Source organism: Neofelis nebulosa, chromosome 7 (genome assembly GCF_028018385.1).
Source record: "Neofelis nebulosa isolate mNeoNeb1 chromosome 7, mNeoNeb1.pri, whole genome shotgun sequence".
Classification (NCBI taxonomy): domain Eukaryota; kingdom Metazoa; phylum Chordata; class Mammalia; order Carnivora; family Felidae; genus Neofelis; species Neofelis nebulosa.
This window is the reverse complement of record NC_080788.1, coordinates 34058120-34072516: the sequence shown is the minus strand read 5'-3', so window position 1 is coordinate 34072516 and position 14397 is coordinate 34058120. Positions and strand designations below refer to the sequence as shown.

At 38.4% G+C, this 14397-nt stretch overlaps 1 protein-coding gene across 1 annotated transcript in view; it reads left to right on the top strand.

The window, feature by feature from the left end:
* The window catches only part of ARIH1 (ariadne RBR E3 ubiquitin protein ligase 1), a 123072-nt gene that overhangs the window by 4018 nt on the left and 104657 nt on the right, over positions 1-14397 (top strand). The window lies entirely within an intron of this gene.

Below are 14397 nucleotides of genomic sequence, written 5' to 3'. Positions count from 1 at the left end.
AGCTACTAGAATAGTCATAGTTCATCTACTGTCATGATTTTGACTCATTCAGGGAGAATGAGTAGAGTGAGAAGGGCAGTACCCTTAGGAATACCACTTTTAAAGAGTGTGCTGCAGAAGAGGAGCATGGGCTGATGGATGTGAGTGGTCACAGAGAAGGTGTAAAGATGTGGGTGGGTGGGTGTCTTGCTATTATAAGATTATGCTAAATGACCTGTTTTAAAGACAACAGATATATCATCTTTTCAGGGGGAACTTTCTTTTGACTATTGATTTTAAGTCTTTAATTCTATTTCACCTATTTATGTATTTATCTAATTAAAAGACTTAATTAACTTCTAAAGTGTGGTTTCAAGCATAAATTGAGAAGCAGTGTATTTCAGTTTACTGGCTCAGGAGTCAGTTCTAGCCTTGACTTTTCCTCCAGATGGTAAGTTTTGTTTACATATCAGAACCTTCAGTTTTTGTTTGCTTTTTTTTTTTTTTTTAATCTGGGAAATTAAGGGAGTTGAAATATTAGATTGCCCCTTTTTTTTTACATTGGTGTTTTGTTTATCTAAAATCCTCGTAAAACCTCAGTTAATTGGAGATGCTCATTGTTTCCAAGAAATGAATTCAAGTGTGCATATTATCGAGATGAACTTAAATTGTTTAACTATTTGAATGGTGGAAGAGGGAGAGGAAGGGGCGACTGTGTGTATCTTGAAGCTATTAAGGTGTTTGGTTTATTTCTCTTGAACTTGAACTATTTTTTCCCAGCTAATCTCCTTGAACTTACTTGAGCTGTAGGTTTTAAATTACATTAATTCTTATTAAGTCACTTATGGCAGTAGTCCTGTGAATAAAACTGGCGGGAGGGGTGGTGTCCAGCAGTCTGTTTAAATGAACATTTCAGGTGATGCCGATGCAAGCCAAAGTTTGAGAACCACTGATCTAGTTGGAATATACTACAGAAGTGAGTTAATGATGGAAGGCAAATTGTTTAAGAAACTAATAAAAGGAAAATTTCAAGAGCATGGACAACACTTACTGGGCTAATCAACTGGGAGGGGATTTGTCATCGTTACTGCTATCCTTCAGATAAAGTGGCCTTTTTTTTTTTTTTTTTTTTTTTTTTGAGAGAGGGAGACAAAGAATCTGAAGCAGGCTCCAGGCTCTGAGCTGTCAGCACAGAGCCTGGGATGTGGGGCTCAAACTCTCAAATCGCGAGATCATCACCTGAGCTGAAGTCAGACACTTGACTGACTGAGCCACCCAGGCGCCCCTGAAGTGGTCTTTACTCAGTTATTTCAAACATGCATACCAAACTAGTGGCCTCTTAACATTCTAGATTAGAACCCTTGGTTTTCCTTCCACCTTTCCTTACCCCCTGGGTTTTATTCTTTTCTCTTTCTTTCTTTCTTTCTTTCTTTCTTTCTTTCTTTCTTTCTTTCTTTCTTTCTTTTTCTTTCTTTCTTTCTTACAAACATAACTGAGATTCTTTATTTAATACATTGGAAAGGATTTAAGGTTTTGAATACTGTAAATGCTCCTGTTTAATACTGTACTAAATGTTGAAAATATGAGAAGACATTCTCAAGGAGTTGATGATCTCTTTGAATTTAGACACTCAAAGCTATTAGGTCAGTAAGTTGTTTAATCAAGTGTTAGGTCAGTAAGTTGTGCTAACTGGGAAGTAATAGATATTCATGGAAGAGACATCTGTGGGTGTTATCTGGAAGATGGCTAGGATTTGGATAGATAGGAAAGAGGGATAGGAAGCCATTTTAAGAAATTGAATGAAGTGAGAAGGAGGAGGGTGTCAGGATAATGGTGAGGTCTGCTAAAGTGGAACAGAGTTTATTAACTGTGGGTGATAATGTTGCAGAAGCTGGGAGGTTTGATGATCTGAAGAAAGGTAGTCAGAAGCCATCAGGTTAGATTCCTTTATTTTGGGTTTGACCTGTGGTAACTGTATGTATTAGTTATCTTTAACCCTGTATTTCCCCAAAACTTAGTGGCTTGAGAACAACGCTTATTATCTCACAGTTTCTGTGAGTCATGATTCTGGGTACAGCTGAGCTGGGTGCCTCTGGCTCAGGGTCTCTGTTAAGGGCTGCAACCAAGGTATCAGCTGAATTGCAGTTCTCAAGGCTTGACTTGGGGAGGATCCCCTTCGATGCTCACTCATGTGGCTGTTGTCAGGCCTCAGGTTTTCACTGGCTGGTTGTTGGCCGGAGACCTAAGTTCCTTGCCATGTGGTCTTCTCCAGAAAGGGGCTATAACACAGTTCCCTTCCCTCAGAATGAAGAGTCTGACTGAGAGCCTCCAAGATGGAAGCCACAATCTTTTTATAACTTCATCTTAGAATTGATATCTCATCACTTTGTTATATTTTACTTGTAAGTGAATAACTGTATCCACATGTTCAGGAGGGGATTACACAAAAGTGTGAAGACCAAGAGGTGGGTATCTCTGGGGCCATCTTAGAGGTTCTACCATCTTGTGTGTGTATGCATCTATATTTGGCTTAGTCAAGAGGTGAAGGACAACCATGTATAATGTTTATTTGTCCGGTCAATTTATATACAAATGGGAGAGCATAGTAGTTTGGATTTTTTATTTTGGATTAACTAGAAATTGTTTGTATTTTGCTCTTTAGAGAGCAGTATTGTATCTTTAAATGATAAACATTCCTAATTACTTTTCAATGGCTAAGATTTAAAAGAATAGTTTCCAGTCTCTTAGAATTGGCAGGAATTTGAGATTCTTCAGTCCACCAAATTTTTTTTTTTTTTTTTTTGCTTTACCTACATAGTGGGATCATCTGGGGATTTTTTCACACTTTTAATTTCAGTTGCAAGAAATAATACAGAGCGATCCCATGTACACTTTATTGATTTTTTGCAGTAACATCTTGCAAAACTATATCATAATGTTACAACCAGTAGATTGACATTGACACAGTTTTCAGATTTCTTTCCCTGAGACTTCTAAAAATTTATTTTTTATTTGAGAGAGAGAAAGAGAGATACACACACAGATTGAGCGAGGGAGGGGCAGTGAGAGGGAGACACAAAATCTGAAGCAAGCTCCAGGCTCCTGGGTGTCAGCAAAGAGCCTGACACAGGGCTCTAGCTCTAGCTCACAAACCTAGAGATCATGACCTGAGCCTAAGTCTGATGTTTAACCAACTGAGCCACCCAGGGGTCTCTCCCTGAGATTTTTTTTAAATGCAGGCACTCAGGCCCCACCCCAGACTACTAAGCAGATGGGTCTCTGGGAGTTTGGACCAGACACTGTGATTAATATTCCCTGGATTACTTTTTTTTTTTTTTTAATGTTTCTTTTACTTTTTTTTTTAATATATGAAATTTATTGTCAAATTGGTTTCCATACAACACCCAGTGCACATCCCTAAAGGTGCCCTCCTCAATACCCATCACCCACCCTTCCCTCCCTCCCACCCCCCTCCCTGGATTTACTTTAATGCACACCCAGGGTTGAGAGCCCCTGTTCATGTCCATTTCGTCTCTGTAATATTCCGATCTCTGCTTAGCTACAAATTAAGTGACAGTGAACTGTTTTGTGATGTAGCCTATTCCAAATTTAACTCTTGATTTTGTTTTTAAATGAAATTAAAGTCTGCTTGCTGCTGTTGTAACTTTTACCTATGGTTCCTAGGATCACCCTTTGGATAAATTTTTTTTCTTAATGCAATTATTGTTTTGGAAGCTTTTCTTCCTTGAAGGAACAACTTTTCTTCCTGAAGTTAATCTGTCCCTCTTTCGTTGTTCCTAGTACAACAATGAACCTATATTTTTGATAATGTACATTGCCTGCTTTTCTATTTTCTTTAGACTCTTATTTATCTATTTTTTTTTAATGTTTATTTTTGAGTGAGAGGGAGATAGAGTGCTAGTAGGGGGAGGGCAGAGAGAGAGGGAGACACAGAATCCAAAGCAGGCTCCAGGCCCTGAGCTGTCAGCACAGAGCCTGATGTGGGGCACGAACCCATGAACCACGAGATCATGACCTGAGCTGAAGTCAGACACTTAACTGAGCCACCGAGACACCCCTAGACTCTTTCTTCTAATAGGTAGTGTCGCAGGCCATAATTTTGCTAAGACCTTAACAATATATAGGTCATCCTTTGTATGTTGTCATACTGTTACTGTATAGCTTTGTTAAATAGTTTAATTATTCCCATTAACTGATGGAATAAATACAAGAATGAGAATTTATTTGGGCTGATTTTTTTGGGATGATCACTTGTGAGAGAATGATTTATAATCAGAGGCTCCTAATTTGGGATAGCTGTATCCTTTGGGGCCTATAGAGATAGTAGTGACGGTTTTTGCCTTTTTTTCCCCCCATGTTTTAAAAAACTTAATATATTTAAAACAGCAAAACAAAACTCCCCAAATGAGTTAAAATGTGGGCCACTGTTGTGTCTTCAATTCTAAAAAAAAATAGCACATCATAGAGTCAGTAGGTTTCTACAATCATATGTGAGATTCTAAATTTTCATTTACTCAGCGATAAGGGGTCATCTAGCTTTATATTGAGTAATGTCTCATTTCTTTCTTTTTTTTTTTTTCTTCAGCGTTTTTTTTTTATTTATTTCTGGGACAGAGAGAGACAGAGCATGAATGGGGGAGGGGCAGAGAGAGAGGGAGACACAGAATCGGAAACAGGCTCCAGGCTCCGAGCCATCAGCCCAGAGCCTGACGTGGGGCTCGAACTCACGGACCGCGAGATCGTGACCTGGCTGAAGTCAGACGCTCAACCGACTGCGCCACCCAGGCGCCCCTTAGTAATGTCTCATTTCTGATGTATCTTGGTGCTTATAAGGTGCCCAATTGGTATTTGCATTAAACGGATGGGTAGTTTGTATCTCAGAAAGCAGTTTAAGAAATTCTTACTGAGTTAGCTGCTCTGGTAGATTAACTTTTCAGAGTTCTACTTTCTTCATTTCTAAAAATGAGAATGCTAGTATTAAGATCAAAAGGTTGTAAGGATTTGAATGAGAAATGCCAAATACTGTACTAGGAATATTGTGTGTGTGTGTGTGTGTGTGTAAGTTTATTTATTTATTTTGAGAGAGAGACAACACGATTGGGGGAGGGACTGAGAGCAGAGGAGAGAGAGAATCTGAAGCAGGCTTTGCACTGTCAGTTTGGAGCCTAATGCCAGGCTTGAACCCACAAATGGTGAGATCATGACTTGAGCCAAAACCAAGAGTCAGAGGCTTAACCGAGTGAGTCACCCAGGCACTTGTGTAAATTTTTTTTTTCCTTAATGTAAACATTGTTCAATAGCATTTTTCATTTTTGCTGTGTTCCATTTAAAGGAAGTGTCACAAGTGACCTGACACTTAATACATTTTGGCAAAAAGTACAGCAGATAATGAAGTATTAGGTAACATTTCCTTATAACTAAGACATTTGTTTAGACAAAGCTAAGAATAGCTATAATTTCAGACACTTCTCCCCAGGCTTGTTCTGCTATCTCCTTTGAAACTGTCATACTTCTAATTCAAATATTAACAGTCTCTAATTACTTGGTAATATATCCTTCCTCTTAATCAAAATTGTACATTTTTTTAGGGATTGAGTATAAGCTAGAGACTGAGAAGTATTTTCTGATTCTTAGCAAGTATTTACAAGTCAAAATCTGTAACGTGGGCACTTGAGTTGACATTTGTGACATTTTGAACAGGTATTTCTCTGAAACCCATTTGAAACCCAAATTTACTGCATTCTCTCCTTAAGGCTCTTCTTTCTTTGATTTACAAATGAACCGTTCTTGAAATTTGAGAGTCACCCTTAATTTTTTTTTCCTGCGTTTCACATATCCAATTAGCCCTGATCAAGTTACCTCTGAAATTTGTTGTTGTTTTTGTTTTTTTAATGTGTATTTATTTTGAGAGAGAGAGACAGAGTGCAAGCAGGGGAGGAGTAGAGAGAGAGGGAGAGGCAGACTCTGAAACAGGCTCCAGGCTCTGAGCCGGCAGCACAGAGCCCAATGCGGGGCTTGAACCCACAAACCGCAAGATCATGACCTGAACCAAAGTTGGATGCTTAACCGACTGAGCCACCCAGGCGTCCCTGAAATTTGTTTTAAGTTATTCCTAATTGTTATACTAACTAATCCTAATCTAGGGCCTCTTTTTGCCTCACTGTCTCCAGGCTTCTAGTTTATGTCATATTACCAAATACAAATATAGTAGTCATTTTCCTGCTTAAAAAAAACTTCCTTGTCCACCCCTTCCCTCCCCTACTATTATAAGTCTAGTCCAGATTCCTTAATATGGCATTCACGGCTTCCCCATCTTGATGTCAGCTGATTTCTCTCAGTGTCAGCTGCTATTGTTCCTGATTCTTCTACCACCCCCAACTGCACTATTTATAATTTCTCTTTCTTCTTACTGCTCTTTGTTGAGGTTATAATTTCTTAATATATAATACATATTTATGTTTTCTTAAATTTGCTCATTCTCCTCCCTCTTCTGATACTCTTTCTTCTCTTAACTGCTTGTTGTGCTTCTATTCAGACCCTGCTCAGATATTACCAGATCTCTTACCATGTCCTCCTTTGATACCTTTCTAGTGCTTCCTTGTCTATGTTTGCATAGCATTTCATGGGGATGTTGCTACAGCCTATGTGAGGTTGTAATATAGCCATCCCAATACTTAAGTCTCTTCAGCTAGCTAGGTATGAGGGTTTTGAGTGTGAGAGCTGAATCTTCTTCATCCGTAGCGTGTGGCACACCGGCAGTCTTTGCCGTCCGAGAAACTCAGTAAATGCTTGGTTTGTCCCTACCTAGTAAACGCTTGCTTCCTCAGTTTCCTTACCTGTAAACCAAAGGGAGCCAGATAAGATTTCTTTTGGCACTAATAAATTATTTTATGATTTGTAGATAATGCCACAGTGATAGAGTGTAAGAAGTAAGAAAAAAATGTTTAAATTCCAAGAGGACAAACTTTTTAAGGCCTCTGAATATATAGCAACACTTTTAAAGTTTATTATTTGCGGGGCACCTGGGTGGCTCAGTCGGTTAAGTGGCCGACTTCAGCTCAGGTCATGATCTTGCGGTCCGTGAGTTCAAGCCCCGCATCGGGCACTATGCTGACAGCTCAGAGCCTGGAGCCTGTTTCAGATTCTGTGTCTCCCTCTTTCTGACCCTCCCCCGTTCATGCTCTGTCTCTGTCTCAAAAATAAATAAACATTAAAAAAAAAAGTTTATTATTTGCATGTTGTTCCCTGCCACTTTATATGAACTGACAGTGATTTAAAAAAATTGAGCCACTAATGCTGTAGTTCTCAAAGTATGGTCCATGAGAGCAAAACCATTGTATGATAATACTAAGACTTTTGCCTTTTTTAATGTGTTGACTTCTGTGCTGATGGTGCAGAAAGCAGTGGGTAGGTAAAAACCTTGGGAATGCTAGCACATAAAATAAGTGGCACCCCAAAATACTAGTAGTTACTGTATCTTCACCTGTACACACAGTAAAGAAAAATTTTTCATTTGTTCTGGATGAAGTAGTAAAAGTTATTAGTTTTATATTTTATCCTTTAAGTACACATCTTTTTTATAGCTTGGGTGGCAAAATTGGATATGCATGAAGCACTTGAGCATACTAAAGTTACAGAAGTTGTCTTGAAGATACACTTTTTTTTTTTTTTTTAATTTTTTTTTTTCAACGTTTTTTATTTATTTTTGGGACAGAGAGAGACAGAGCATGAACAGGGGAGGTGCAGAGAGAGGGAGACACAGAATCGGAAACAGGCTCCAGGCTCCGAGCCATCAGCCCAGAGCCTGACGCGGGGCTCGAACTCACGGACCGCGAGATCGTGACCTGGCTGAAGTCGGACGCTTAACCGACTGCGCCACCCAGGCGCCCCTTGAAGATACACTTTTGTGCAGTTTTGTGAGCTGTACAAGTCACGTGTTTGATGGAACACCATTTTTTTCTTGAAATAATGACTAGTTATTTAGACAAATGGCAAACATATGGTAAATGTTTCTCAAAATGAATGAAGTACACCTGTTATTTAAAGGAAGACTGCTTACATTATATTGCCAATGATAACATTTTTTAAGTTTGTAAGTGAAAATTAGAATTTTGGAACACTTATGTTTGCCACTGTGAGACTGAAAGCTTTCTAATACTTAAAAAGTTCTGATGGAATACTGTGTAATAAAATATATCAATATTTGGAAGATCCATGTAATTAACATAATGAATCAGTATTTTCCAAATGACCAATTTTCCATTGAGCAATTACAATACTTCACAACCATGCCTTGGTAAGTGGTCCGTTAAGAGTACAAGATAAAAAAAAAAAAAAAAAAAAAAAGAGTACAAGATAGACCACCAGATTTTAATATAAGAGTATGAAAAGTTCTTTGACATGGTTTCAGATTCTACCTTGTGACCAGCCTTTAAGAAACAACCATGTTTTTGGGGTGCCTGGGTGGCTCTGTTGGTTAAGTGTCTGGCTCTTGATTTTGGCTCAGGTCATCATGATCTCATGGTTCATGGGATTGAGCCTGCATTGGGCTTTGCTCTGAGAGTGTGACGCCTGCTTGGAATTCTCTCTCTCCCTCTCTCTCTCTGCCTGCCCCCTCACACTCTCTCAAAATAAATAAATAAACTTAAAAAAAAAAAGAGCTACTTTTTGAATTTTGGCTTAATATCAAAAAAGAATATCCATAATTAACTGAAAAGCCTATGAAAGTGCTCCTTTTTATTTTATTTTTTTGAGTAATCTGTACACTCAATGTGGGGTTCGAACTTACAACCCCGAAATCAAGAGTCACGTGCTGTACCGACTGAGCCAGCCAGGAGCCCCAAGTGCTCCTCTTTTTTTTCAAAATACTTACTTTATGAAGCCACATCTTTTTTATTCTTCAAATAAAACAGCATATCCAAGAGACAATGCAGTAGCAGATATGAGAACCCAGCTATTTTCTATTTAGCCAGATATTGAACACTTTCAAACTTGTGAAATAGTGCACTCTTCTCACCCCAGCTTTTTTGTGTCAGAGCATATATTTATTTTCATATAAGTGTTTTTTTGTGTTAATCTATACTGGGATCTATTTCTGTTATCTTAATGAGTTAGTAAATATTTTTAAAATTTTGTTTTAGTAGCTAGTGGTAAATATTGATAGTTATAACCCACATAAACAAAACTCTTTGGCATCCTCAATAATTTTTAAGGTGAGAGGGAGTTCTGAGACCAAAGGATTGAGAATTGTTGCTCTGATATTATGAAATATTTCTGAGTTGTTAAGAAAAAGTCATGTGGCCTTCAAACAGAACTATGACTAACCACGCTACTTGAATTTATTATTAATTAGCAGTAGTTTATAAATTACAAGTTATTACTGATCTGAAACTTTTATTTATAAGCTATGGTAGATGCTCTGAGTGGTATTAACAGAAATATTAGCCTCTATAGTTAAATAAAATCTAGGAAATATGAACCATAAGATATGACTAGTAGGGGAAAGATGTTGGAAATGGGATGAGAGGCTTAATTTTTTCAAGGAAGAGCTAGTAGAGATACCACTTGACACATCCCAATTGTTAGTTTGTTTATATTCTGATTTTTTACATTAGAATGAAAGCCATGTGAGAGCAGGACTTTGCTTTATTCATTGCTGCAGTCCCCATGCCCACAACAGTACCTGGCGCATATTAGGTACTTAGTAAATATTTTTTACGTACTTTTATTTCAATTCTGTTTCAAAGAATATTTTGTTATGTATATAATTTTAGGTTGTAGTTGTTTTCTTTCAGTATCTGTTGTTTTCTGGCTTCCATTGTTTGTAGTGGGAGAAGGCTTAATGAAGTCTTTAATCTGAGTGTTTGAGGGACTTATTACTTTGTGTCTAGTGGTTTTCTTTGTTATTATCTCACTTTGGGTTTTCAGATCCTTTCAGATCTGTGGAGGTGATGTCTTTTATCAGTTCTGGAAATTCTCAGCTCTGCCTTCATCACCTTTCCTTCTGAAACTTCAGTTACACTTAGCTTAAAGCTTTTTGTTATGTGCCATATGTGTTTAGTGCTCTTTTGTGTATCTTAACATCCTCTTTTCTCTGTTTCAGATTAGGTAATTTCTATTGATTTATCTTCTGGGTCTCTAAATCTGTCTTTTCCTGATCTGATTTTTTTTTTTTTAATGTTTATTTATTTTTGAGAGAGAGAGTGCGGGTGCACGTGAGTCGGGGAGGGGCAGAGAGAGAGGGAGACAGAGGATTCGAAGCAGGCTCTGAGCTGACAGTAGAGAGCTCAATGTGGGACTCGAACCCATGAATCATGAGATTATGACACTTTACCGACTAAGCCACCCACACGCCTTCTTGATCCAATTCTTAATTTGTTTGTATTTTTAAAATTTATTTTATTTTAGAGAGAGAGCATGAGCAGAAAAGGCGGGGGGGAGAGAAAGAGAAATAATTTTTTTAAGCAGCAGGTAAAGGTTTATTAGAGTGTAAGAAAGTAAGAATGGTGTGAAAGCTCTCCTTGCGGAGAGGGCATTTGAAGGTGAATACGAAGAGAGAGAGAGGGAGGGAATGAGAATGTATCTTAAGCAGGCTCCACGCTCAGCATGGAGCCAGATGTGTGGCATGATCCCACGACCCTGGCATCATGACCTGAGCTGAAATCAAGAGCCGGATGGATACTCAACTGAGATCCATCCAGGTACCCCTCTGATGTATTTTTTAATTCTAGAGTTTCCATTTGATTCTTTTCTATAGATGCTAATTTTATGGTGACTTCTTTTCATCTGTTTTCTCTAGCATATTAATCATTTATTCTTACAAGTTTTGTCAGCTAACTCCAGTAACTGTTAGTTTCTTCATATATATTTTTTTCTCTTAGTTTTTGATCATGTGTTCATGTCATTTGACATACTTTTGATTTCATGCTGTATGTTGTGTATAAAGTATTTTAGGGATTCTGGATGATGATAGATTTCTCCACAGAGGATTTTCATTCTTCTGTTCAGTGGGTAGAGTGAATGGTCTCCTTAATCCAGTCAGGCTGAGTTTTAGCCCTGTTCAGTTTCAGTCTCTCTCTAATCTGCCTCTGGCCCTTCAACTAAGAACCTGCTGTATTCTCAGCAGTCCCTCTCCTAGGGATCTCAGACTTTAATCATCAACTCCCTAGACTGCTGGAAGCACCACTTTGGTTTTCAGAGACTTTAACATTAGATTTTTAGTCTTGGCCCTATTTTTAGTCCAAGGATTGAGCAGATGCCTTAAGGAAAGACCAACCATTCCTCCATTTCTTGAGACACCCCCCCTCAAGTCTCAGTGTTAGTTTCCCTTTTTTTGCTATAATTTACCACAAACTTAATGCCTTAAAGCATAAATTCATTATTCTGTAGTTCTGAGAGTCAGAAGTCCAAAGTGAATCTCACCGGGCTTTCTCACCCACTTTGTCACTTCTGGAGGCTACCTGCATTCCTTAGCTTGTGGCCCCTTACTCGATCTACAAAGCCAGCAGCATAGCATCTTCAAATCTCTCTGACACTTCTGCTTTGCCTCCTTCTTTCACTTTATTTTTATTTTATTTTTATTTATTTTAACTAAGCTGTACACCCAACATGGGGCTTGAACTTAGGATCTGAGAATGAGAGTTGCATGCTCAGGCTCCCTACACTTCTTTCAGTTTGAATGTGACTCTTTGGTTATTTTGGGTTGACCTGAATAATCTAGGATAATCTCTTTATTTTTAGGTCAGCTGATTATCAATTTTAGTTCCATCTGCAACATTAATTAATTTCCCCTCGCCATGTAATTTAACATTCATAGGTTGCCAGGTATTAGGATATGAACATCTTGGCAGGGTGAAGCACTATTCGGCCTCCCATTAGTAGCCCTTTGTGGTAGATTATTGGTCTACTTGCTTTCAGAATTGATATGCGCTCCCAGGTAAAAGCCACTGCATTTGTTAGATCATCCCTAGTTCCTCTAGTTGTCTCATTAGCTCTCTACTGCTTTCAGATGAATGATTTCTGGACATTATCTGGGTTTTCCAGTTCAGATGGCAATACTGGTTTACCTCTTAGCTACTCTCTCCTCCCTAGAAGGGGAACAATAAGTATTTTAAAACTCAATGAATATTCTTTAAAAAAAAAATTTTTTTTAACGTTTATTTATTTTTGAGAGGCAAACCGGTCACGAGCAGGAGATTGACAGAGAAAGAGGAAGACACAGAATCAAAGTAGGCTCCAGGCTCTGAGCTGTCAGCACAGAGCCTGACGTGGGGCTTGAACTCATGGGTACATCATGGCCTGAGCTGAAGTCAGACGCTTAACTGACTGAGCCACCCAGGTGCCCCTGTCTTGAGGATTTTTGAAGCATGCATTCCATGGGAGCAAGCAGCCACTTTGTGGACTGCAGAATGCACTTTGAATTTGGATTCCAGCCAGAAAGTATGACAGTTTAAAGATTAGAGTAAGGAATCTGAGATTTGGGAAAGTAACAGAATGGGATGGAAAAAAGATCTAACTTACTAGTTTTTATGTAAGAGGAGGCTCACAGACAAAAGTGGTAACAGCTGATATTTGTAGAATATATTAGGTGTTTTCACCTGTATTAATTTGTTACAAATCCCAGGGAAATGGTATTATTTCCATTATACAGATGAGTAGTTCGAAGTTAAGCTGAGAAATGGGTTTCTGTCAGACTGGTAGAGACCGTTGAAACTGGGTCTTAACTTTCTGCTCTACTAAACTTTTTTCAGATTTTAGTTGGATATTTCGAGCCAAATTCTTGTAGTCTCTTTTCTTTGTTTTGTGTAGTAAAACTTTACAATACTAAAATGATTTTTCAGGGGCACCTGGGTGGCTCAGTCAGTTAAGCATCTGACTTCGGCTCAGGTTATGATCTCACGGTTCCTGAGTTTGAGCCCCGCGTCGTTGGGCTCTGTGCTGATAGCTCAGAGCCTGGAGCCTGCTTCAGATTCTGTGTCTCTCTCTTGCACTCTCTGCCCCTCCCCCATTCTGTCTCTCTCTGTCTCTCTCTCTCTTAAAAATAAACATTAAAAAAATTTTAATGATTTTTCATTATAGCTAATTGATTTTAGATGAGTCACTCATATTAGTTATCAATTGCTGTATAACAAATTACCCCAAACATTTATTATCTGATAGTTTTGAGTTGCTTAACTGGATGGTCTGGCTCAGGGTCTCTAATGAGGTTGTAATCATCTTGTCAGCTGGGGCTTCAGGCTTGGTTTGTGCTGAAGAAGTGCTTTCAAGATGGCTTATTCACTGACTGTTGGTAGGAGGTCTCAGTTCTTTATACACGGGCCTCTCTATAGGGCTACTTATGATCACTCTTTCAGAACAAGTAATCAAAGTAGCAAGACAGATACTGTAAGTCTTCTATGATCTAGCCTTGGAACCCAGTGTGGGAGGGGTCTGAACAAATAACAGGACATAAAGATCATTTGAGGCCATTTTGGAGGCTAGTTACCACAGATACCATGTGGAAGACAGGAAAGGTAAGATATAGGGATATGGCTATAAGGCTAGATTTTAGTTCCAGGATCATGAGAATTAAAAAAAAAAAAGTTACATTTAATGAGTAATTAAAAGTAGACTTGAAAGCCCTCCAAACTGGGTATAGAGCAGCCAGCCTTCTTTTGTATAATATGGTAGATTTACCAAAATCAGTATTTAAAATCTTCTTCCATATGTGAGACAACAAGTATTTATAAAACTCTTAAGTACATAACAATAATTTTGTCTGTTTAATTCACATTTCATAAAACTCTTCTACTTTATAACCTAGGACTAGAGTCTCATCCTGTATATACTACTGTGTGACCTTAGACTAAATCAGGCCCTAGTCTGAATCTGCCCCTGTAAAAGAAAAGATTTGGATTTGATGATTTCCAAAGTTCTTTTCCAGTTACGAAATGCAGGTACAAGTGGCAAAACATCATTAGTGTGAATTCTTTCAAGATAGGAAGCTAAAAGACCAAAGCCTCCTTTCCATCTGCTCCAATGCCACTATCTTGAACTTGTTCTTAGATTTTACTATTCCTGAAACTACTATACAGCTTCCTATCACCATGTTCTGCCAAATCTGTACTTACCTTTTACATCTATATGCCTCCCTCAGTACGTGTGCTTGGCAGTAGGTATATAAAGATGAGTGGAGAACATTCCTTTCCAGGGTTCCTAATCTAGGAAGAGCAGACAGGTAAATACGTACTTGATTGTAAAGATAATAACTCAGGACTTTTCATGTTCACTTTTATCCATCTGTAGCCTGATCCTAATTATTTTCTGTTTCTGGACTTGCCCTGGCCTTGTTTTCAAAGTTGAGGATCTTAGTGTATTGCCATTACCCAGAAATGCCACAATTTACCAGTTTGTCTTCCG